The sequence below is a fragment of the Arctopsyche grandis genome, chromosome 1 (assembly GCF_051622035.1).
Source record: "Arctopsyche grandis isolate Sample6627 chromosome 1, ASM5162203v2, whole genome shotgun sequence".
In the NCBI taxonomy this organism is placed as follows: Eukaryota; Metazoa; Arthropoda; class Insecta; order Trichoptera; family Hydropsychidae; genus Arctopsyche; species Arctopsyche grandis.
The window spans coordinates 31,486,674-31,512,992 of record NC_135355.1 but is presented as its reverse complement, the minus strand read 5'-3'; the positions used below and the strand labels follow the sequence as shown (position 1 = coordinate 31,512,992).

The following is a 26,319-nucleotide window of genomic DNA, read 5'->3' as shown; positions in this document are numbered from 1 at the left end:
CACAAACACTACATAAATATGTATATTATATCAGGGGTTTACAATTTTATTAAAGACATGACGAAAGAAAGATATAGAGAGATATAATAGAACATTCAAAATAAAAAAAAAGTAAAATTATATAAAAATATATTATAAAAGAAGGCATGAAAAGAAAATAAAAATATACAAAAGTAATTTAAAATAGTAAAAATAATGTACAAAAGAATTTTATAAAATTCCCAGTGTTGCTACCCGGCTTTGCCCGTGTTTTTGTGATCGGACAAATAATAAAAATACCGACCATCTATGCATATTAAAATACTGACTATAAATTGATTAATATCTAAGGAACAAATGCTCGTATAAATAAATAATAAATCAAAAATCTTTGTTTTATGTGTGTTAAGTGGGGTCATATTGTCAGTGAAAATATATTTTCACTAGCGTTTTAGTGATATCATACCGAATACTTTCGCACTGGTGACTAGTACCTACATGCACATACATATGTATATGTAACTTAAAAATGGTGCGATTTCGTTGTAACATGTGTATATGTACTTATATGATGACCGAATAATAACTTACCGGACAAATAATAAAAATACTGACCATCTTTACACATTACAATACTTCACAAAATTACTTACGAGTTAACAAGTATACAAATCAGTCAGTTTATTGAGCAAAAACATGTAGTGATAAATTAAGAATATTCTCGAGATTCTAATAAACGATTTCTCGAGATACGAGAATCTCGAATTTTCATAATAAAATATTCTCGAGAAATGAGAATTTCGAAATTTTACAATAAAATATTCTCGAGAAACGAGAATCAAATTTTCTAGAGAATTCTCGATCACAACCTCTAGGTACATACAATTTCCTTAGTCGCTTGATCTTGACCGACAATTAAAGTGCCTTTAATCATTTTTTTTTTCAAATTACGAGTCATTGCCACGAATTTCACATTTTACACGATCTCAAGATCATCAGCCAGGAAATGGCTAGTGTTATAACAAATATATAAAGTGTCTATGCCTACGCTCGACATTCTAATTGGGATATTTATGCGAAATTTTCAAAGAAATGAACAATATCCAAACCCGAAAATAGAAAATGGTTTGACCATGAACTCGACAGATAAATTACTTGCGAAATTTCGTTGCGTAGGGGTCAATGATAGACCTTCTGCTATTATGTTTTTGGTATAGCAATGTCAATCTTCAAGTTCGATGCTTGATTTATAAGACACACACCCCTCGTTTCGATTCTAATAATATTAATAATAATCAGTTTAGAAGGTGTTTATTATGTATATTAATTTTTAATTATAGTAATAACTTTTTATTGTATGAAATTACTTGGGTTTTTTTATTCAATATTTTATCAATGAAAAAATACTTTGAAGAAAAAGCCTAGTTAAAAAAAAATCGTTGAAATTAGTTTCAAAACAAATCGCAACATTTCGCTCCGGGAGATGCAGAATCCGCCTCTCATAACACATTTACAAATAAGCGGAGGACGCAGAATCTGCGTCTTACCATTAATCGTACTGAATTATATGATTTTGATCATTTCGTTTCATTCTTTAGCATCAATAGATTAATATTAGCCGCAGCTTAGAGCATACCAGTAGATAGGTTGTGGGTTCAAGTCCCGACCAAATATGCTACTGGCGAGATCTTGTGGCTATTAAAAAAACACATATTGACCGTTTCCGGTTAGAGTTTTCCGATTTTTCTAACTTAATTGCTGTAGCGGATCTAATAAATCATTATCCTCCCCTTCAGTTTCTTGCAAATTCGAGTTATTGGCATCTCGAATTTTTTTGAATCTTATAAATGCTATCTACATAGTGTATTTCTTGCAATCTTTCTGTGTACAAAAAATTTGTTGATTGTCCATAGATGTCTTTATTGTATTCTTTGTACTGTTATGTTTGAAAGAATACTCCTTAGATTATTGCAATCGCCCAAGTATAATTCTGATGATTTTACTCAACAACATGACCTACGACTTTCCAGAGTTGACAAAATAATGACCTCGTCATAACGATTGATCTTACTATACTCAATAGTACATATACAATACAACAATGTGCCAACAATCGTGACAATTAGACAATTACACACCGTTCAATCGTCAAACGGCCGACATTAAATGTGCAGATTTAAATATAATATAACTCTATAGAGGGGTGTAATCAAAAGTAATGTCGCCCGAAATCGACCCGCTATAATAATGATGAAGTGTCGCAACACGAATAATGACACTGAATTAAATTGTTAATAAAACGCCTAACATTGACACGCATTCGTTGCAATTGTTGCCCAATCGACACACGCAATCCACAATAAGTAATAATGCAATTACGAACGCATATGTATAATATCGTAAATTGCGCATACTCGTATAATATATCCAAATCAAACGTTGCGTTTTACAACTATGTAACGAAAATGTTGTATGGTGGGTGTAAAATTGCTATTCAAATATCAATTACATTAACATGTGCATGTATGTATGTATCATTGTTAGGTAAGTCTAAGATTATGCTGAGGAAAGGGATGGGCTATGATATTATGTATAGTTAATAAATGAGCACCCCGACAAAGCCGCGCCAATATAGCCACGCAGGACAAAAAATCCTATATATTATATTTTATATCCAATAAAAATTAAAACATGTTTATAATTAGACATGAGTCACGCTAACGCAACGTTAGCGAAAAAGTTTTCCAAGAGCCTAATTGAGGACTTCATACTATTCACAAAATGTTTTGTGTATGTTTTTTAAACGAAATATAAAGTAAGTGCCAAAAAGAGTCAAAAACCATAATGACGGTTGTTGTTTTAGCCTAGAAAGTTCGATTTGTTCAATATTTTGAGTCCTTAAAATATGAAGTTGCAATAAGTTAAAAATAACGTATCTTCGGTACGAGTATGTACTTCTCAATTTTTTTTTAAATAGACCTTTTTTCTCTTATCCTCCTATCTCATAAAAATAACTACAAAGTACTATATTGTTCAAATTTTTGATTTAATATTTTCAAATGAAAATAATTTTTTCTTGGTTGTTTTAATTATTTTTTTTTCATTCGACAAAATGAATGTCAAAATGAATCTGCCTCATAAGGAAAAATAAGCTGTGGAATTATTATAACAACGAAACGTCCTTCGTAATAAGTAAAGAGTGGACCCAGAGCGCGCTGTTCATTGTTCACATGTTGTAAATGCATTGTTAAAGGTTTCCCGAACCTTTTTTACAAAGCATTTACAATAATGGAACAATAGACGGCGCGCTTTCGGTCCTACCTCTAGTAATAAGTTGATTAGTCGCAACGGTCGCGATATTAAGCTCTACCATGGTTTGCGTGTTTCCTGGAATTCCAAATCCAGTTGTCGAAATAAGGTTAGGTTAGTTAAAAAAAATAGTTTTTAATGAAAATATTAAATCATTCGAAAAAGATAAATTTGACCCGCGTTAACAGGAAACCGAAGCAAGCTTCTATTTTATTAAATGAAACTATTATTTATAGTTTTCTTTTGCGCGGCATTGTCGGCGCGGCATTGACGGGGCTATTTTGCGCGGCATTGTTATGCGTGGTTTTTTTGGCGCTGATTTGTTGGCACAGCCTCGTTGGCGCGACATTATTATGCGCGCCTTTGTCGGGTCACCAAAAGAATGACTTTGTGGTATACAATTGGTTTTATTTGACATGTGAAGGGTTAGATCTAAAGATATTATTCATAAAATTGTAAAATATAAAAGTGGTCTATTATAACTGCATTTCTGCTTCGCCTTCAATTATCGATAATCTGCAGGTTGGCTTATTTGAACGCAAAGAGCTCTATATATAGACATTTGGAAAAAAATATCGACATTTTAATAGACTGTAATTTATTATATACGCTGTACTTCTTTTGTTGCTTTTACTCTCACTTGTTACGAAAAAGTCGAGTGGAAGCAAAAACGCTAGCATATTAATGGATAAGAGATTATCGAGATGTTCTTTCAAAGAATATTATCATCTTGAAAGTAATAATAATACATACATCGACAATTTATATTTTATTGAACTGAAAACAAATCTAACCTAAGAATATGCGTATAAATATAATAAAATTTGATCAAGTACATTTCTGTCTTTTGAAATTTGATTGCATTTGTTTTTTTTTTTTTAAATATTATATATGTTTGCATTTGTTTAAATCGGGTTTTTCATATTTTATTTACATAGTATTCCGGATCCAAATGAAAGGCTTCAGGTTCGGGATCCAAATGAAAGGCAAAAGTCGCTTCGCAGCATTTATTCAACGATTTCAGAGGTCCACACGGAACCACCGCTCACTCCAGAATAATCTGATCTACCGTGTGTACCTCCTTATAAAGGACAAGCTGCTCAGCACAGCTTCCCCGATCCATTAGGTCGAAAACATACAGCGATGAAGGTGGCACATGGTTTTTTTTTAGATATTTTTAAACGTGCGAAAAAAATGTGGCGTGCCTTGCACAGATTCATGGCAGCACGGAGTTTTTTCGGTAAAGTTTTATCCTTGTATTTATCCTTGCTTGACAGTGAACGATAACGGTGTATCCCACGTATATTGAAGTGGTCTAGATTTTACATAGTTTATCATTTTTACGGCTTCATCCATAACATTTTTTGAATTTGTGGAGATTTTTTTAGCCACCAGTACATGCCTATGCAAAACACAATGACTGCTGGTAGCTCTTGTAGCTACTTTCAGGATACGTGATACCTGATTCATTTTTCCCACCATTGCTCGAGCACCATCTGTACAAATATCAATACACTTTTCCCAACCTATCTCTTGTTTTGTAATGTAATCATTAATACAGTTGAATATATCTTCTCCTGTAGTTTTTATGCACACGTGAGTAAATCTTCTTCAATACTGTTATCATATGTATGTGTAACGAACAAATACTAATAGCACAGCTAGTTCTGCGACATCTGTAGATTCATCCATTTGCAATGCATATTCACTGCAAAGTCCAAGTCGATAAATTAACTCTTTCTCTATGCTTTCTCTATGCGTCGTGAAATAGTATTATTTGATAATTGTATTGGATCTATTTTTTTAGTGGCCTGCTAATAGAGAACACATGACACCATGTCTTTCGCACATGGCTTAATGAGTGCCTCTCCAATTGTATGAGCTTCATCATTAAAGTGCAATACGATAACGTCCAATTCGTTACGAAGTAGAATATGTTCAATTTTTTTTAAAGTTATATGTTACACATATGTATGTTAAATTTTTTTTTATTTACTCCAAATTTTTTGAAATGTCTATTTAGGCTCCGCGGAACACCAGTGTTTCGCGGAATATAGTTAGGGAAACCCTGATTTAATGTATAAAACAATAAAAAAAATTCAAAAACATGCTCATTTATTAAATTTGTATGTAATTACTGAGAATAAGTTTTGAAACTAAAATATTAATAAAACAAATATGTAAATATTAGTAGGAACCAAAAGGGTAATTCTTCAAGACTTGATATTGATGTTTTCATTGTGTAAGAAAATAATATTATAATGAGTTTTTTCTTATATATTTTAAAAACAAACCAGATGTCTTTCTTAAGTTTAAAAGATTTTTGTAATTCTTCTTTTCCAATATCTTTTCAATATTTTTGTTTTCTTTTAGTTATTGTGTTACCGTTCCAGATATTCTAGTTTTATTTTTCTTCTTTTGGTATTTTCTTATTTCGTTTTTTTTTTTCTTATTATTGTTATGAATATTTTTCTGTTTATTTTCTCATTTTTATAAGTCAAACCCCCTGGGTTTATCGTCTTTGCCGCCTTCCCCATGTATTAAAATAAATAAATATATTTTTTACTGAAAGAAGCTACTGTGGTGAAATGCTATCTAACAAATTATAATGAATCATATCAATACAATACTATAGCATACAATCATATGTGCGGATACTCGTATATGTACATAGCTTTGGGCTTATATTTGATGATATTTAAATTATAAAAAATACTGTTATGTTTTCATAAAAAAATACATATCCGTGATTTGTACAACTACATTCGCTTATTGACATGTCTTTGTAATTTATTGCTTTTTTCCCATTTGGAAACAGTCTTCAGTTCTTTTCCCGATTACATTCAACACACTAATTTGGTAGTAGTGAAATGTCAATGAACTGGTATCTAGATATACATAGTATAGTTGAACTTTAAAGGACACTAATTTGAATATTTCATTTATATTAAAATAAAAAGGTATATGCGTTGCATAATTTCCGGTCGTAGCAGTTGTGAAATTTGCGTAGAAATTCGCCAAGGTGATTGGCATAGATTATCGTAATTTTTTTCGACTTCTCTGCTTCGATTTAATCTACATATTTTACAAACACATGTTATCCAAAAATAGTACAAAAAAATTGTACGCGTAGCAAAACAAACTACAAGGTCGATCGAACTCACAGATCGACATATGCGTGACAGTTTCGCCACTGTCACACTATCCTTTTGATGTGGTTTGACATTTGATTAGTCATTGAAAGTTCGCGAACCCGTATATAACAGATTGCCGCAGGTTCATGATTTGCGTGTTCTTTCACTAAGCGATTCGACCGTGATTTTATGGTGATTAGTATATATTTTTATTATTAATGTAACGGAGTGGAAAATGTCTTAAGGTTGAATTTAATTGTTATACATACATATGTACGTACGAACACATGCTAACTCCTACTTTTTGTTAATTCTGAATATGGAACATTTATCAACTTAATCATGGAACACTATAAAATTTTTTATTTTTCATGAATTTTCATTACGAAAAGTGAAAAAGCAATGTTTGAAACCCATTTTACTACATTTTAAGAATAGCAAGAAAGACAAAGATAAAATTGATTTAAACTAAATCAATTTGAAAGCGAAATTCATATGTATAAATAGCTTGAAAAACGATAAATGTTGAAATTAAATGTCTTCAAAAGTGTCACAGATATGCACGGCTTATATCAGTCGTCGGGAATAGACGGGTTCAGAGCCGCATGCGGTTCTTTGCGGCTCTCAACACCACATAATCTTTTAGGAACATTAAAAGTATAAAGAAATCTTCAAACCGTTTTGATTTTGCTTTAAAATATCAGTAAATATTATTGTTATGGATCAAGTATGTACTTCGTATATGACTTCGTATTGTCAAAAATTACATCTCAATTTCTATATTTTACTGTTCTCTCTAAGATTTCAATGGTTCTATTATACATATGTCTGTATGTGCATAACTCATATTTCAGATCCATTATATTTTAAGAGTTCCAAAAACCAGGCCAAATTCAAATTTAATGATTGAAAAAATATATTACGATTATTGGAAATTATATAAAAATTAAAAATTAGTTCTCAATATTATAGATTAAAAGATTTTTAAATGTATCAGGAGACTCTAAAACTCATATTAAATCGGAATATAATTCAATATATATAAAAAAAGCATTTTATTTAAATAAAGTATTTCTAATATGTTAATTTTGTGAATTTTTCTCGACGATTCTCAATCTGTGAAATAAATAGATACTCGTGTATATAAAATTAAAATTACATAAAATTCTTAAATTTATTTCTCTTAGCTATTCATGATGAAATCTCCGAAACAGCTCGGACTGAAATTTTTAGTTTAGTACCAAGTAATATATAAAATTTTGAGAAGATCCATCAACCGCAATAAAAAAAAATCAACAAGTTTGATAAACTGGAAGTGGGATAGCACTTTTAAATCGAAAGTAGTAATTTCTTAAAAACAATACATATTTCATTATTTTATTTTGACCTTTTAAATTATTTCTATCCTCTTGATATTTTATATTTATAATATATATAGTGATATTAAGAGGGCTGGACAGCAGCGCCTTGTCCATACAAACGTACTATACTTCTCCCTTCCTCAATTATGGCACTAGAGAAATTATTTTTTAATATGCTATGAATATCCACAATTGGGGTGCATCTATCGTTTTATTTCTTTGATTAATTGTTTTTTATAGCAGCTAGGAGCCGCCAAACATCTATAAAATCGCCTCTTTTTTACACCTATGAAACGAGTCCAGCGTGCTTATTTAACGGTCGATTTAAAAAAAAATACGCCGATAGATGCACAGAAAGTATCTTTCTCATACCGATGATGAATTTTTTTAAAAATTGGTCCAGTTCTGGAGGAGAAAATAGGAGAATACGAAACCTCGATTTTGTCAATTTAAAATACGTTTTATCTGGTTGAAGCGCAACTGTCGCATTCACTCAATATATATATATATATATATATATATATATATATATATATATTGATATATATTGTCGCATTCACTCAATATATACATACACTCAATATATATATCGAAGAAAGGAACGGTAACAAAATTAAGGTTTCAGGTGTACAGCCCTCTTAAGTAATAAAAAAAATTGAATCAAAACCGACAACCAGAAGTAGAACTTTTGTCTTGTGTGAGTTTTCCTACATTAACGCTCAAACTTGAATCGAAAATGTTCTCATAGCCAGTATTTGTGAGCGTTTATTTATTTATGTATGTTTCATTATCCAATTTTGTTTTTAATACTTCTTACATTCTTCAAAAACACCGATAAAATCGTCGGTTGGACATTTGTATTTTTGTACTTATTATATTCCTCAAACATATATACATAGATAAAGTCATTTTACTGAATCTTTATAATAATTTCAAATATGTATGTATTATTAAAATATTTTTCAATAGCAAAAAATCACTTAAAAATATACTTAAAATGACCAATGGAAATAATAAAAAAAATGTTTGGTTGGGGTAGAATCTGACGTATGTATATAATATAATACTTTATTCACAGACCTCTATCTTGTATCACTTTTACCACCTCATTTCCGACCTTTATTTATATTTTATGAGTCCAGACAACTTAAAGCTTATCTTAAGGTTTCTCATAAAAAAGAAAAAAAAGAAAATTCGTACATTTGGGGGCAAAGGCACTAGTGACATTGAAAAGTTCCACGGTGACGAACCAAACCACTAAGAGCACGGTGTACAGGAAATGTCTGCGCTAATACGACCGTGACTATTGAATGAAAATCACAACCATTAAATAAAAGTACATAACTACAACTGGGTGACCAGAATTACAATAATTAGTTAATCCCTCGATATCCATCATACATACGTACTTATATGTACGCACTTTGGTCATCGAAGGTCGTCTTTGTAATTATCTGATCAGTAACGCCTGACCAGCTATGCGATAAGTGTCATTTTTAATAGGTGTGCAGTCATTCATTAGGTACTAAATATATGTATATCCCTAAATTGAAAGATGCGGAAGTTCCGACACCATATTTCCATTCAATTGGTTATTAATTGCGAGTAATAAATGTCAAATTTTTAGATCAATTAAAATTGCATTTGAAAATATTCACATTTATCCATTCCTTTTTATAGTGATTTTTTATTTTTTTACATAGATATATACCAGGAAGGCTTGACAGGAAGACCCCAAAATATAGATGTATGTAGGTACTTTTTATCAAAATGAAGTAAAATTTTAAAGGTTTTATTATTGGTTGTGGCTATTTGCAGGTACTATATCTGCGAATGATTGGCTATTTGCAGGTACTATATCTGCGAATGATTGGCTATTTGCAGGTACTATATCTGCGAATTATTGGCTATTTGCAGGTACTATATATGTGAATTATTGGGTATTTGCAGGTACTTGCAGGCTTGTTCTTGTATGTAGGTAGTATACGTTGTATATGATAATAATTTTCTAACAATTAATAATATTAACTAATTTGGATTATATTTTTCACTCTACGTAACTTAACGAATTCGAACTAAATTCTAAGAGGTTTAAAAAAAAAATTTTAACAGTAAACACGCTGACAGTGACAGTTTACGCGCATGCGCAGAAGGCTTTGCGCCTGTCGCAGATATAGTACCTGCAAATAGCCATTAATTCGCAGATACAGTACCTGCAAATAGCCAATAATTTGCAGATATAGTACCTGCAAATAGCCACAAAGCTTTATTATTAAATAAACAACATATTCAGATTAAAGAGGTCGCATCATATCGAAATCTTTGGACCAATTAGGCAGCTGTTTCAAATGTGCGAAACTCATTTCGCTGGCTTGATTTGTTCTTTAAAAACTATTTTCGGTGACCTAGATTAGTCGATAACCAAATTAACCGGAATATAATTTGTCATGTGTATATTCCTTATACATATATAATACCAGTATATTATTTCATGTCGAGAATCTATGGCGGTAGTGTTACCTACATATGTACATACAAAGTAGTCCACCGATGAAGAAATTTTTCTGCAATTTACTTGTCATAGCTGGATCTCAGCGACGACCAGTTTGCTAATAGATTAGGCTTTGTTTACAAATTACAATACAATAAAGTCAGCTGAATGAAAATCTTTATATGCAATGGTCGCAGTCTAGCAAGGACTCAAAATATTATTGAATAATATACTGAACGTTATAAATATGTACAATATTTATAACAAATAGCAAACAAGAAAAGTAAAAAAGGGGTTTTTTCTACGAAACTAACGATAGGTAAGAAGTATCCGTAGTCTATTTATTACAACAATAACCTTTGCGATATTTTATATTCATATGTAATATGAAGTAAACATTGTATACATTTGAAAAAAAAAAAGAACAAAATAGTGAGACATGAAGTCGTGATATTTACGTCTTTATTTCTTGTAGAGTTTTTCGTAGCATCTCTCGCTACGACAAATTTCATATTCCGAGATTTATCGGCAGACGATAAAGGTAGACGATCGAATACTTTTGATAAAATAAATATTTTCCTATGATTCCATTAAGGATTTTATCAGTGAGCGACACATATGTTTTTAAACTTGTACTTATATAAATTTATAGATTATAAATTTGAAATCATATTCAAATAATGAGTAGGATGGTTTTTGCCAATTTGAAGAGGAACCGTCTCAACAATTAAATAAAAAAAATTGTCGAACTCTGATAGTAAACGATTGACTTGGAGTCACAAATATCCAAGTCTGACCAGCAGCACTACATAAATAGTACTTCGAGTAAATTGAGGTCAGGCCATGGCTTCAACCTGGGCACTTCTCGGTGGTTAGCATTAATGTAGCAAAAAATATTATGCGTCTTTAAGTACATATTTCTAAAATTCAGAAATTAAATCAATAATATAATATATAATATATATTGGGATTTACCTGTAAGACCTTCCTGGTATACATATATGTAAAATAAAAAAAATAAAAAATATACATATAAATATATAAACAGATGCGATGTATGTACATATGTATGTGTGCGGGTATGTGGTGGACGCGTGGACAAGTATGGAGATTTAAAAAAAGATTTGAATAACAAGGAACATATGTACGTTATTTATTTATTTTTTACATACATATATACCAGGAAAGCATTACAGGTAGCCCCAATGCGCCTTTCTGGCCAATTAAAAACATTGCAGCATTTTTTTTAAACCGCTGAATTACGAGACACTGAAAAACTCGCAAATTAACGAGACATCTATGAATTGTACATAAATTTTATTGTACATTAATCAATCTCAAATAGTGGTGACATAGTAGGTAGTAAGGATATTTAGGCAATTTTACCGGGAACCGTTTCAACAATGAAATCAGAGAAAATTAGCAAACTCTGATAGGAAACAATCGACCTGGAGTCACAAATATCCAGGTCTGACCAGCAGCACTACAGATAATTCTTTTCAATCGAGGTCAGCTCATGGGATCGAGCCCGGCGCCTCTCGACGCTAAGCAGAAGCTTAACGACCGAGCTATGCTGCTGTCTATGTATAGGGATGTGGCGTGACGACCGATCGCGTCGAGGAGATGCGGGGAAGTGGGGACCTGACCGTCTGACATGTGCTCCTGATATTGAGCACCTGACTTGGAACGGGTGACATCCGCGGGAGCGTACACACATACACACATCTACGAAGACACACACACACATACACACATTCATGCATCATTTCGACGCGGGCGAACGGTGCATTAATACGCGCACACGCCTATTAATTACCTTACATTATATTTATATATAGCATATAGCTTTATTTTAATTCGTGTATCAATTCCTTTCCGAAACCACCCGTTGAAATCAACGGGCACAACACTAGTCTAATATATAAAACCGAAACGGCGTCCTTAATTCGTTTCTGATTGATTATCGTCAAATCATTTTTGATTGGCTGGATTTGTCAAAGTCATTTGTCATTGCTTGATCGATCGTGAAATAATATTAATTTTTTCGATCGAAATAAATTTAATAAAATAAACAAATAAAGATTTTTTCATGGTTTTCGTTGCATTCCGTTTACCGAGCGAAGCCTGGTCGCACCACTAGTGTGCATATTATATACATAAATGTATAGTTGTAATCTGCAAGCATTAAGAGCGTTTTTTTATTATTAAGTTTTTCAATATTTGTATCATTGACCCAAACAACATTCTTAATTGAAGGCAATTATAATTTCAATATTTTTTTTTAGTCGGAAGTTCTTTACTTAAAGTAACCACTGTTTATTTGATGCCTATTTAATGCGTGCAGTGCATATATTTATTAAATGAATCCTTCATAAGTTTTCAAGGTATTTCATTTAATCAAGTTTAACGTAACATTAGCTAGAAAAAGTACATTCATTTATAATAGTTTTATTTATCCATAATTGAAATAATAAATAAAATAAAAAAATACGTCACCGTGAAAACACACTGTTTCAATTAACGCCAATTCAAAGCGCACCGCTTGTACTCTAAAAGTTACCGAAGACATTCTTTCAACACAAATCCCAGCACTTCTTCAACTTCTCACCTCAATATTTACAATACATGCTATGGTGATTTTGCACTGGTACCCACACATCATATAATTTGCATTAAAAGCATTGTACGCTTCCTATAAGGATGCGCGATCGCAAGGATAAGACAGTAAATCACGCATCACAAAAAATAAATAGACAGCATAATATTTTTTGTTTTCGCCAAGATAATAAGGCAATTTACATACATGATACGGGCTCCACATATAGTAATAAATGGATTTCAAACGCGAAATATCTGCGACCGAGAATATAAATACGGTGATTTGCTACTGCAACGCAAAACGTTAGCCAAATAGGTATGTATGCCAATAATGAAAAGCCAACAACAAAAAAAATCGTATTTAATAATTAAATTAACACTGAAAAAGTGTAAAATGTCAGAGCGTAAAAATGTAAAAATGTACAAAGTGTAAAAATCAATTGAAACATGCATAAATTAATTTCGATACACTTTCCACGCGATGACTTGAGATAAAGATTTAACCCCTTTTTAGATTTATTTTTGCAATTTTGACTTTTGAACGGTCAAGGGTATTGGTTTATACTTCATTTTGTATTTTACTACATTGTTATAAATCGTTTTGGGTTGCAGTGAGAGTTCAACAAACTTTATTATTATTGTAGTAGTTCAAGTTGATGTTACTTATTTTTTGCATGTAATTCAAAACGAGTTTTAAAATGACTTGAACATTTCTGTAATAGAATATATACATGTTTCGAATTCCGAATACTTAGATCAAAAGCCTATAGCGATATTCTGAAGCTAAAATTTCGACAAAAAATCTAAAATATAAGTAATTTAAGTGGCTTTGGATGAACCTAGTACGTAGACTTAAAACACTATACTATAGAATTGACATTGAAAAAATTGATACGTAAAATAGTACTCAACTATAAATATATATATATATATATATATATATATATATATATACATATGTATATGGATGTATATTTAAGAGGGCTGGATAGCAGCGCCTTATCCATACAAACGTACTATACTTCTCCCTTCCTTAATTATGGCACTAGAGAAATTATTTTTTAATATGCTATGGACATCCACCATTGGGGTGCATCTATCGTTTTATTTTTTTGATTAATTATTTTTTATATGAGCTAGGAGCCGCCAAACATCTATAAAATCGCCTCTTTTTTACACCCACGAAACGAGTCCAGCGTGCTTATTTAACGGTCGATTTTAAAAAAAATACGCCGATAGATGCACAGAAATTATCTTTCTCATACCGATGATGAGTCCAGTTTTGGAGGAGAAAATAGTAGAATACGAAACCTTGATTTTGTCAATTTAAAATACGTTTTATCTGGTCGAAGCGCAACTGTCGCATTCACTCAATATATATATATATTGATATATACTGTCGCATTCACTCAATATATACATACACTCAATATATATATCGAAGAAAGGAACGGTAACAAAATTAAGGTTTCAGGTGTACAGCCCTCTTAAGATTCTTTTTTAATGTTTTCATCTTCAATTTGTAATATAATATTTATAGTATTATTTGTATTGAATGTACAATGCTTAAGATTGTTCAAATTTTTTTGATTTGATTTTTAAATACTTGTTATTATTACAAAATTATGTTTACAATACATCTTATATCTATTTTAATAGCTAAAGATCAACTGATCGTTGTCTATTTTACAATTTTAAATTAATTTTGTTAGTCATCATAGTATTATATTATAATAATGTTAATATGAACAGCGTAATAGGAAAAAGAGCTCAAAAACCTATTCTTCAAATTTGAACGTCCTCAAAAATTCTAAAATATAATTATAGAATTCAAAATTGTAGGTTTATGTAAAATTAAACTTAAGTACATACATATGTTGAGAATTTTTTGAAATAAATCTATGATTTTATTAGGCTAAATTTGAATTAAAAAAAATCGATCTTTAAAAGTTGTCACGCCCTATTTGCATTGAAATAATCAATTGTGTTTGGTGTGGAATTTTCATCAAATATATTTAAATCTTGTCTACATTTCGTACATATATACATATATGTAACGTACATATATATGTAAATATGTATGTACGTCTGACGCAATAATTAAAACGTTTAGCCGTATTACGTTTTAAATATTTGCGTTCAAAGATCGCGCATACAATTTGTATGGGCCGATACGCGAAAACTTGAAATGAGTGTTAATTTCGGTTTGGTTATTTAATACGAGCGTAAACATTGACTTTGAATAAACAGATATTACGCTAGAATAAGTTATAAATATAATTGTATGAATACAAAAAAATTATACGAATCCGATTCGGAGATTTTTCCCGATAGTTTGACCTCTAGTCTGCGTTCAGTATTGAGTATGTGTTTCAAAGTTTAAAGCCTGTTTTTTATGGGTTTGACCCCACCGTGACGTGTCCTCTTTTCTTTGTTTTAATTGACGAGCGAATGAGTCAGATTAAATAGGATATAAATCCAAAATGACCTGTTGAATTTAAATTTCTCATAGTTTTTGTATCGATGAAAGCGCTTTCTATGGTTTTTCATTTACAAATATGTATGTATGTATGTTAATTTTTGGTGGGGAAACCTTGACGCAACGACGCGAAATAATTTCATTCGACGTATAAAAATTCGCAAAGAAAATTATAATATGTATAGAGAACGATTGACATTGAAATTCATGAATTTTTAAAGAAATATTATCAAGGTTAAATCGAGTAGGATTTGGAAAAAACTTTCTTGTATTGAAATTGTAAATGTATGTCCGAACGATGGATACTTTTATATTAGCGTGTTTTAATAAGTGTAAATTTTTAAATCAACTAAGTTTTTACTTTGCGCTTTAGTGATAAGCGTTCCTCGGACTCATATAAATTAATATTGAAAAGTTTATATTTGTTTGTAGTTTATATACATACGTTTTTATTGAATGAAATATAATACTATGAAAATAAAAATAAAATGGCAACAATATTTTTGGTCGGTTAATAAATACAAAAATGGTCAGAAACTAAATTAAAAAAATTTCAGTTATTAAGCATATGGATGTACATATGTACATTAAAGTGACAGCAAAAAATAATAATTGGTCAGTAAAAAACAAAAACAATAAACTATCAGTAAAAAACAATAAACAGTCATTAAAAATAATAAACAGCTAGTAAAAAACAATTAAAGGTCAGTAAAAAACAATAAAAAGTCACTAAAAAAACAATAAACGGTAAAAAAACAGTAAAAATAATAAATTTTACGTTATGAGCCACAACAAATGCTGACTCTGTTAACTCAGTATGGTCCAAACACCACTGTTCTACTTGAACAAGACAAATATTGGTATTTCAGTGAATGTTTTTTTTATTTGACACCGTAAAATAATTAGATATTTGCATCTTATATTTTAGCTTGAATCTCCTTTCTTACAATGTTTAATGTATTAATTTAACAAAAATGTTCAAATCAGTAAATTTGATTTTTATTTTTATGTTTTCTAATTATCTTAAAGACACATCATCGCACTGTTTATGTGAATGTGTCCTTCTTTTGAATTACTGACCAATAAATTTGAATACTTACCCTTTTTTTTCTATATAAATTACTTAGTATTTAAATTATATTACAGAAATTCTATTTATTAACTGACCACAAACATACTGAGAAATGGATAATGATCATTTCGATATATCACCGACACCTTTTTTTATTATTTATATTTTATCTTGTAGGATGGTTTTTGCCAACTTGATAAGAAACTGTTTCAGCAATGAATTCAAATAAATTGGCAAACTCTGATACGAAACGATCGACTTGGAGTCTTAAATATCAAAGTCTGACCAGCAGCACTACAGAAATAAGTCGAATAATTTCTCTTCAATGGAACCTCACGATGGTTAGCATTAACGCAACCACCGAGCTATACTGCTGGCTTTTTAATATACTGACCGAAAAGGGGAATTAGTAACTGATCATACGGCTGCAATCCGAAGAAAATTATTATACAAAAGAAAATAATTCAATGAAACCAAACAATGACCGTTTAAAATTCAAATTACGTATCACGAATTAAAACTAAAATTTTGCATACGTAACAAATTTTTTTATTCAAATAGCATATGCAAAACCGTTTTGAATCACATTACAAGCTGCAACCATTAAATTGTGCAACACATTATACATTCAAATTTTATTGACTTTTCCTGAACAAGTACGGGTTTTCGATAGCGAAAGTACTACTACTGTTCACACTCAATGTAATAATAGTTAAAATGAATGGGTATGAATTTTCATATGAACATACACATGGACATGGCAAAACAGTATAGTATTTTAGACATGCTTATGAAATAATATTCGCCGAGGGGCATATTCGATAAACACTAGGCACTATAAATTTAGCTCAAGTCATTAAAAAAAATTTAACAAGTGCACACATTCCGAAATTGATACTATTTTCACCGTCAAACTACGAGGTTGAAACTATCGTTTGAATATTTTAATTGTTTCGTATAAATGTTGCGGTAAGTATGTACATATGTGTAAATCGAGAAGACGAAGCGACAAAATATAATACTTACATATGTTTGATGTCAAATTTGACGGCTATCACGTGTGAAATTTTTACAAAATCTATCTAAAATCGACGAGTGCCCTTCGCACGAAATTTCACAACTAATTTAAAACTTGTTTATTAATTTCCACATTTACAAAATGGACACGTGAATTGCGTGACCCGAAACTTCCTATAGTGAAACGATTGCGCAAATTTTACCGAATGCAACAAATTGCCTTTGTGCGATCGGATAATCCTAATGGAGAATTCACAACTGGCAGCGAGAATATGAAAAACATCATACTGAACATTGGCATGTCTACATGTTTCGATTGAAAGGTTACGTCGGTTTAAACGCGCCTCAAGGATCGTATGATCAAAACGGGACGGTCTCGACAATTATTGTCGACGTGAAAATTTTAAGGTCTTGTGCAATTTTTTCGTTGTTTATTGAGAATGAATTTAATTTTTTGATGTGTGACCTCAGTCTGTCGATTTCTTAACCGTTGAATTCGTTTAGGTTTGCGTTATTTATTTATATGTTTTATTTTGTTGAATTTTAATGCAATTCACAGCAACATGAGAATCGTCCGCTTGCAACATTTTAAAAATTATTTTTATTTTCATGAAATTTTCACACCTGTATCTTTACACCCTCACGTTTTCAAACATTACGAGCTACGATTTAATTAACAAAGCAACACAATTTTATGTATTTTTCACGGAAGAACCTGTCACTGTTTATTAAAAAAATATGCATTTTTTACAGTTTATACTTCATCTGTTTGTATGTATGTACATATGTAGTAGAGATGACGTTTTGTGATCAATTTTAACAGATTTGAACTCAGTATAGATCATTGATCACTGGATGTAGTGGCTGGTCTCCCTTTTTTTTTTAAATGATTTTGATTCAATTATCTCCTTAACACTCGCCGCACTGTGACCGAGACTTATATTTTTTTCTCCAGGTTTTTTCATGTAATAGATATGATCAATTTCGTACACTTTCGCACGTGTTTTTTTCCATCTCGACTGGAAGTAGTACTTCTACTTTAGTTTCTTTCAAGGCTCATTCATCAGTATTTGACTATGTCTTAAAGAGTGCATGCATTTATATGTACATACATATTTATTTAAAGGTAATTGAAATTGTTTAAATATGTAGTTCAAACGAATTATACACATGTTTCAATATCTACATATGTAGTTCAAAAAGTGTCTAAAGCTCCTTGAAATTGAAACTAACAATCTAAAAACTTTTTTTTAAAACGTCTTGAGAGAAACTACATACATATTTCGTATAATAATAATATTTAAATTAAGGGGACTGGACCCCAGCGCTTTGTCCATACAAACGTATTAGATTTCTCCCTTCCTCAATTATGGCACTAGAGAAATTATTTTTAATATGCTATTTATATCCATCATGGCATGTTTCTCTTTTTTATTTTTTTGATTAATCAAAAAATCTAAAAAATAATTAATCAAAAAAATAGAAACATGCATATGGCAGATATCCATAGCATATTAAAAAATAAGTTCTCTAGTGCCATAATTGAGGAAGGGAGAAGTTAAATACGTTTGTATGGACAAGGCGCTAGGGTCCAGTCCTATTAAGAGGGCTGTATACCCGAAACCTTAATTTTGTTGGCGTTCCTTTCTTCGATATATGTATATATTGAGTGAATGCGACAGTTGCGCTTCGACCAGATAATACCTATTTTAAATCGAATCAAAATTGAGGTTTCGTATTCTCCAGTTTTCTCCTCCGAAACTGGACCAATTTAAAAAAAATTTCATCATCGGTATGAGAAAGATATTTTCTATGTTTGTGTGCTCATATTTTTTTAAAAATCAACCGTAAAATAAGCACGCTGGACTCTTTTCGTGTGTGTAAAAAAGAGGCGATTTTATAGATGTTTGGCGGCTCCTAGCTCCTATAAAAAATAACTAATCAAAAAAATAAAACCACAGAAACATGCCTATGGTAGATATCCATAGCATATTAAAAAATAAGTTCTCTAGTGCCATAATTGAGGAAGGGAGAAGTGTAATACATTTGTATGGACAAAGCACTGGTGTCCAGCCCTCCTAAGGGAAAAAATCAATAACGCAACTGATATTAAAAATTGAGAGACCATACAATTTAAATGAGTAGTGGTTGACTGAGTATTATTCAAATATTATCTCACCAGGATGTATGTAATATGGGTTTGGTGCATCCGCTCTAAAATCGCCATACAAACGAACGGCAGCTTTAAACGTAATTCTCGTCTTCTCGAATGATAGATTGCACATCAGATGACGGGTAACCTTTCGATGTGCACAAATGCAATTATTAAAATGGTAATTATTAAAATTGAGTTGGATCTTTCAGGCGAGTTTAATAAGGCAAGATTCGATAAGTTCCGAATCTTGCCAACGATCCAACTCAATTTTAATAATTACCATTTTAATAATTGCATCTGTGCACATCGAAAGGTTACCCGTCATCTGATGTGGAATCTATCATTCGAGAAGACGAGAATTACATTTAAAGCAGCCGTCCGTTAATCTGTCGTTAAATTTGTCTGGCGATTTTAGAGCGGATGCACCGCATCCATGTAATATGAAATAAAATAATATGTAAAAAGAACACTCGCCTTATTATTATAGTATTATATACAGAGAGAAAATAATAAAATTAGTATTAAATAACCCGACATGAATAACATGAATGCTACTATGTTAGTTTTCTACATTTAAAAAGAGGAAAAATATATTGGTAAATGAATTTGATAATAAATAAACATTCATTTGTTCGAAACTTGAAACAACAAAAAAATTTGAATAAAAAAAAATTAAATCAATTGTTTTCCACACAAATAATCTTAATCATAACGAAATTACATATAGTTATTTTATTCTAATTAATAAACTTCAATCTAATGAAAATGTAATTGATGCTATCATGTATGCATGCATGATCAGGTCCTCAGGTCCCTTGGATGTTTCCGACAGCATCCGATTATTGTGATGGTGTCACCGTACGAGAACCGAGAAGAAATGTTAAGGTCGGCTGGCTAACCGAGACCCTGACCAATATCTTGCACCAGCCAGAATCGGCAGCCGCAACGGCAATAACACTTGCGACACCACTCAGACTACCACTGACGGTCAATAACCATGCCATAACATGTGTACATATGCAATATAACACCTCACGAGTGGTTAACAATCAACGTCTCGAACAAATCGGAAAAAATCGGAACAGTGGGAACCCGGTGCTCTCGCAACTTTAAATTAATGACTAGACACCGGATAGTCACAGTGCTTTTTCTAGGAATCGGGGCGGTTTAGTTCTATTTACAAAGCTAGAGTCAAAAAAAAAAAACGTTCGGCGAACCTTTAACAATGCAATGAACAATACACAGCACCCCCTGGGTCCGTTTTTTTCAAGACGGCACCTTGGTTATCCGGCCTTTATTAATGACACTACCCCGAAAAAATAACGATGCACCACCTCAAAATGATTTAATGTCTTCTTAAATTGCGGACAACTTTAAAGATGGTTTAAAATTAAGAATACAGTCAAGTGTAAACAACAAAATTCTGATTTTTATTTTATTTTATTCATTGAAAAATCAACAGACAACAGGATGTAGATATGTATAAAAAACAAAAAAGTAAATATATAATATATGTAACATCCGAGTCCAATAACAGACTTTTACAAAGATTATAAAAAAAATGAAAAAGAAAAGAATAAAGGCTATATAACATGATAAAATAGAACATTGCATAATTAAACTATAGTATTAAAATATTTAAAAAAGGTTATAAAATAGAATATAAGAAGAAATTGAAATTTACAAATATAAAACAAATGAAAAAGGTAAATACAAAATAAATAAATGAAAAAGGAAAAGAATGAAAGCTATAACATGATTAAATAGCACATTACATAACTAAACTAAAGTATAAAAATATTGGAAATATTGGAAAATGGTTATAAAATAGAATAGGAGAAGAAATGAATCAATCGGTCAAGATTATCTTGATGTTAGACCTGAATTGATGTAGGGAAATACCAAATAGATCAACTTCGATCAGCTCTCCGTTAAACATACGATAAACGCGCTGCAGATAAGAATATTTTTGGGAATTAGTATTGAAAGGATCAAGTGAGAAGAGTGCAACGTGTCTAGAATATCGAACTGGGATTCTGAAATTAACCTTATTCAGTAAATCAGAACAATCAAGGAAACCATTGATTAAACTTTTCTTAATTTTACAGCAATTTGATAAGTTGGGGGGGTCTTAGGGGTTGAATCTTGAGGGTAGTTTATCTGGGTTCCAATGCTCCTGGTCTTAATCTTATAGGATTCAAGAGAAAAATAAAACGGAATGGTCGAGCATTTGCTATTTTGCAGTGACTTTTACAGTTTTTAGTGAAGGTGAAAGAATATCATCAATGAAAGGATTTAGGATATAATCAATGAAAGGATCCATCTCAGTAACTATGTGATTGAATCCATTTTTTGGTAATATTTTTAAAATAATGTATAAAACTTTTATTTAATTACATTGTACTAAGTTGTGTGCTAAATATGTATCGATATCGCATATAACATATTTTGGGCAGGATTTTTACACACTTGAGAGTAGTTTATCTCGTTTCCAATGCTCCTTTATTTTCATCTTATAGGATTTTAGAGAAAAATAAAATGAAATGGTCGAGCATATGCTGTTTTGCAGTGACGTTTTTTGGTTTTTGTGAAGGTGAAAGGATACAATCAATGAAACGCTTTAGGATATCAATTTTGTATGGAATGTTCTCCACAACTATGTGAGTTAATTTTTTGGTAATATTTTTGAAACAATTTATAAAACTTTTATTTAATTATATTGTATACCAAACATGCATCGATATCGTACATACAATGTATTTTGGACTTAATTACGTGGATATAAACATTCGATCATAATTATTCTTAGCGCAAATATATGTAATGTAGTTTGCTTATTGATGATCACCTTTTTTTTTAGTATTTTCATGTTTTAGACGTAGTGTAATCAATCATTTGGTATTTTTTTCAGCGGAAAAGATGTGCATAGAAAAATATTTAAAACACATTAATCCAAAAAATATATTTTCACTACTGTGGGTAATGTGTAACAACGATACACCAAATTCTAATCGAAAATAAGGAATAAGCATTTGTGTATGTGTTACAGTACAAGTGTACATTTCACTATTTTACGAAAATACTGGTTAGTTCCTACACGAACTAATATGGCCGGTTATAGTGTACACAAAAGAACAAAATATTCTAAATCATTTGTCAAGTTGAGCTGCAATATCTTGAAAATTACCGAGAACGGGAATCATAACAACGTTGTAATGTGGTTTCTATAGAATTTCCCTTTTAAATACTTGGCGTTTTGAAATTGCGAAGGCTTTGACAGCTAAAAGTTTCATGTAATACCTGGTGAGTATATTTGAAGATAGCTTTAGACTGTTAGCCCTTAAACTAAAACCAATAGTTCGCGAATGAACAAACTAGTATACTCATGAACGATATATTTAAATATTTAAGTTAATTCGAACGTTCTTCTCTTTATTATTTTTACTTTATTTATGTATGTACATAGCAACGAATTTATGCTTTACTTTATTTAGGTATTTACGTGGCAACAATATGTATATGAAGTTTTGTGATCATGTCAGAATGCGATCTGGATATTTTGACTGATTGAACTCACAATCGATTTCTGATCACGCTTTCATGGTTTAGAAAAATTGTGTGTGTTATTATTTGGAAATAATTTTAATATCGTTAATCTTATCATGCAGTGTATGAAAAAAGTATGTAGTAAGTTCATGAACAAACCGGAGAGAGCACTGGGACTGTAACATATGCATTGAAAATATACATATATAATATGTTGAGGCGTAAAACTTAATACTATTCGAAACGCAAAAGTATTTAATTATTTTTATGGACGCGTTTTATTGGTTTCAAATAACACTGTTAACAATGAAAGATTGGCCAAGTGTTGAAACTAGTATAGAACAGTTGGCATATTAGTGTTGTAACGTAAAGGTCGAATCCACGTGCACGTTTTGACGCAATAATAATATATTCGATACATTATAAACAAATAAATAAACCAAACGAATATCCGTTGCTGCATGATGATGACACTGCAATAGTCCATGACCGATAAATTCTAGGTAAAAAAAATTAAGTCGGTACCTTCTTTAGATAAAATCTTGAAATACAAAATATGCATATATTATGTATTTCATTATCAAATTGCACATTTTGTATACTTATTTCTTCGTGCGTTCTTGCACGTATGACCAGATCATCAAATCATCATTACAGTTTGCAGCTCTCAAATATCATTGACAATGGTTTTAAATATGTATATACATATGTGCATACAATAGGCCGAAGCGATAAACGCGAATTTCGGATTTAAATTGATGGACCTAGTGGAAAACTTTCGTCGTATCAAGTAAACGTTCAATAAAAAATTTCATCGATATACTCAAGGAAGCTCTCAACGACTTTTATTTTCAAAATAATAATGGGAACCAGAAAAACGGAGGATTATCTGAAAATAACGTTTCCTCCATATATTATATGTAAGCACCCATTCCGAGCGCAGTGCGTTTTGTATGGGGACTTTGAATTCCCGTTGATCAGTCAAAACTCATCATAATCGATCCAAATAAACTTCAATAGGTGAATATTGAACATTTATTTTATTTAAAAATAGTAAAAAAATGAAATATATTTTCGAAAAAGGCAACGGGGAAAAAAACCTACTTTTCAGAAACTTTTGGCGAGATAAATCGATTGGTAGGAAGCACAGGACATTTGTTTAAAATCAATATAATTTTTTTAAAGACGAAAGTTTTCCTTTAGGTCCATTGATTAAAATCCAAAATTCGCGTTTTTCGCTCCAGTCTATTGTACTATGCACATTAGCACCTACATACGTCTCACTTTTCTTTCCGGAAAAGTTTCTTATTGGATTAAGATTGCATTTCAATGATTCGCTTATTTGGTGTATTATTTTTAAATACATTGAACATATTGTTGCGTAATGGTGGGTTCAGGATCCAAATGAAAGGCCAAAGTCGCTTCACAGTATTTATTAAACATAGGTCTACCCGCACTCGTCTCTTTCTGTGAGAACCCCAGCGTATCCTTTGTTCTGGCACTTACTGAGTCCCGTTAGCCTAATCCGGGGTCTTTATTTTTCACCCACGATTGCACTTAGACAGTGGATACTATCTCCCATTTTCCCACGTTACAATATGTTTCAAATTATATATGTATATTGACAACACATCAATATTGTGCTCTGTTTTGCATTGTATTTTATTTAAAATTTGGTTGCGCATTTTTTGTGTTTGAAAATTTGGTTGTTAATAGCTATATATATATATATATATATATATATATATATATATATATATATATATATATATATATATATATATATATATATATATATATATATTATTGAAATTAAAATTTGCATATAAATGTAAATGTTTTCCTCGTTGCTCAAAACAAACCGATTATGAAAAATGATTATAATAAGCTTATTGATTATTTCAATCGAATAGACGAACATTTAAATGCAAGTGTAACCATGAGAATATCGTGTGTTTCGATTCGCCAATTACGTCCAATTAGTATTAATTCATTGATAATGATAATGGTCATCATAAATTTTAAAATATCATACATGAAAACCGTGAAAATGACCCTTAATTGAAGTAGTATACCGTTTAACGTAATAATGTAATTTTTGCAAGCGTTGTGAATTTCGTTGCTTAATTTTTTCGTGGTAAGTATTAATTATTTTTATGCTCGCGAGTCATAATTTTATTATGGATGCAATTGCAATTTTAAAAGCGAACGACTGCATCGCGTGCAATTTTCTTTATTGACTTGAAATTGCACCGTTGCACTTGAGAAATATAATTGTTTTTTCATACGATTGAGAAATGTTTTAGGTTGTATTGCGATTATTATGTGGTATATTTTATGGTAATTAACAAATTATATTATAAACTGTGAAAAACAATTGATGAATTTCAAGAAAACGTGTATCATTTGGTAGACGTTTTTATTTATATAATTAGTAAAAAAATATGTATTCCATATTAAATTCTTTAAACGTGTTTATGTTAAATCAAACCAGACAGTAAATGATCATTACAAACATATATATACAGATCATTATATTTAATTAGAATTCCTAATATGTACATATGTGTTAAGTGAACAAGAGACCAATACATCGTTGTTGATATTAGATGTTGCATAATTTCATGCCTGTTTACCGTTAAACAGTTATAAAAATTGGCCATGAACTTTTGCAAACATGCAATATCTTAATTTTACATAGATTTACACCAGGAAGGTTACATATTTACACCAGGAAGGTCTAACAGGTAAACCCCAATGCGTATTTCTAGCCAATTACAAACATTACAGAATTTTTATTAAATAAATCGCTGAATTTCAAGATGCTGAAGAACACAAAATTAACTATTAATTAATTATTGAATTAATCCATAAGAACATCCATAGATTTAGACTTGTACATAAATTTTTACAAATTGTACATAAATCAAATTCAGATATTGGTGACATAGTGGGTAGGATGGTTTTTGCCAATTTGATGGAGGAACCGTCTCAACAATGAAGTCAGATAAATTGGCAAACTCTGATAGGAAACGATCGACTTGGAGTCACAAATATCCAAGTCTGACCAACAGTATAAAATATTAGCACGGGATCGAACCCGGTATCCTCTCAGCGCTTAACATAAACGCAACCACCGAGTCATACTGCTGGATATTGTACATAATAAATATTATTT

At 30.9% G+C, this 26,319-nt stretch overlaps 1 protein-coding gene across 2 annotated transcripts in view; it reads right to left on the bottom strand.

The window, feature by feature from the left end:
• Window positions 1–26,319, bottom strand: part of LOC143910249 (very long chain fatty acid elongase AAEL008004-like) — a 59,917-nt gene that overhangs the window by 16,539 nt on the left and 17,059 nt on the right. The window lies entirely within an intron of this gene.